Raw genomic sequence first — 2154 nt, forward strand, 5'->3', positions numbered from 1 at the left:
ATATATATATATATATATATATATATAAAGAGGAATAAAGAATGCGATAATAGTCTAGTGCTATGCATTGTTTATTCAAAAAGGTGCGTTAAAGCAGAATGATACAAGTAGTGCAATAAGCAAAAAGTAGGACTATTTGACATGTCCCCTCCAAGGGCAAGCTGAGGAATAGTATTTAAAGCAGGTATTTCACTCGTTGTCAGAGACCACCTGGGAGTTCCGTGGTGCGACGTAGCTTTCTGCCTCCTTGGTTGTTGCATCGTGTGTCCGGTAACCATGCTACCGGACGGGGTTTCCAGAGATTAAAGTCCTGAAAGAGAGAAAAATAACAAAGCAGGAAGCCCCTAGTGCGGTTGAGCCGCGTCATGGGGCGTGCCGTAGTCGTACCCCTCCCCACCTATGCCCATGGTATTTTTAATGCGTAATTATGAATGCGTGGCACGGATTTCACCGTTTGGCTGGTACTGGGGTGGGGGCCGCATTGTTATGCGAGCTCGGAACGTGCCAGGCGGTCTTGTTGCCGATTACTCCGGGCGCGCTTGAAGGTGTCCGGGTCTTGAATCGCCGAACTGGTGGATTGCCTTAAGAGGCTGCTTTGCGCTTCTGCTGCGAGGGCCGCAGTGTGCTCCTCCGTACGGAGAGAGCGCTTTGTGTTTCCATTGACTGTGATGACCCCCCGATGTCCTGGCATCTTGAGCTTGAGATATGCATAGTGTGGTACTGCGTTGAATCTCGCGAATGCGGTTCGCCCGAGCAGTGCATGATAGCCACTACGGAACGGGACTATATCGAAGATTAACTCCTCGCTTTGGAAGTTATCCGGGGATCCGAAGACCACTTCCAGTGTGACTAAGCCTGTGCAATGGGCCTCTACACCTGGTATGACGCCTTTGAAGGTCTTTTTTGTGGGTTTGATCCTTGAGGGGTCTATACCCATTTTGCGCACTGTGTCCTGATAAAGCAGGTTCAGGCTGCTGCCGCCGTCCATAAGGACTCGAGTGAGGTGAAATCCATCGATGAATGGGTCTAGGACCAGTGCGACGAACCCGCCATGACGGATACTAGTGGGGTGGTCCCTGCGATCGAAGGTGATCGGACAGGAGGACCAAGGGTTGAACTTTGGGGCATCTGGCTCCAACGCATATACGTCCCTGAGCGCACGCTTCCGCTCCCTCTTGGGGATGTGGGTTGCGTATATCATGTTCACCGTCCGCACTTGCGGGGGAAACCTCTTCTGTCCTCCAGTGTGCGGCTGCCGGGGCTCCTCCTCGTCATCGCTATGCGGCCCCTTGTCCTTGTTTTCGGCAATTAACTTGCCGGCCTGCTTGAACACCCAACAATCCCTGTTGGTGTGATTGGCTGGCTTGTCTGGGGTGCCATGTATTTGACACGAGCGATCGAGTATACGGTCCAAGCTGGACGGACCCGGCGTACTTTGTTTGAATGGCTTTTTCCGCTGACCAGGTTTAGAGCCTTTGAATCCGGCATTGACTGTCGTATCCTCGGTATTGTCGCTGTTAATGCGGTGCTTGGATTTGTTGCGACGTGACCTGCCATTGCCATCCTTGGTATCCGAAGTACCATGGTTCTTTGATATATTATTGCTGCAAGCCAGACAGCTGTCTTCTGCCACGCAAAAGCGGGTCATAAGTGTCGTGAGGGCTGCCATAGATTTCGGCTTTTCCTGGCCAAGGTGCCGGGCGAGCCACTCGTCACAGATGTTGTTCTTAAAAGCTGCTAGGGCCTCTGCATCCGGACATTTAACGATTTGATTTTTCTTTGTTAGGAACCATGTCCAGAATTGCCTGGCCGATTCCTCTGGCTGCTGAATTATGTGGCTCAAGTCATCGGCATCTGGTGGTCGCACATAAGTGCCCTGGAAGTTGTCAAGGAATGCGGCTTCCAGATCTTCCCAAAAGCCAATAGATTCTGCTGGCAGGCTGTTGAGCCAATGCCGAGCTGCTACTTTGAGTTTAAGTGGTAGGTATTTGATGGCGTGTAGATCGTCAACGCGGGCTATGTGGATGTGCAGGAGGAAGTCCTCGATCCATACCGCAAGATCTATTGTGCCGTCGTATGAGTCTATATTTACGGGTTTGAAACCATCTGGGATTTGATGATCCATTACTTCGTCTGTGAAGCATAGGGGGTGTG

The sequence above is a fragment of the Triticum aestivum genome, chromosome 2A (genome assembly GCF_018294505.1).
Source record: "Triticum aestivum cultivar Chinese Spring chromosome 2A, IWGSC CS RefSeq v2.1, whole genome shotgun sequence".
NCBI classification, from domain to species: Eukaryota; Viridiplantae; Streptophyta; class Magnoliopsida; order Poales; family Poaceae; genus Triticum; species Triticum aestivum.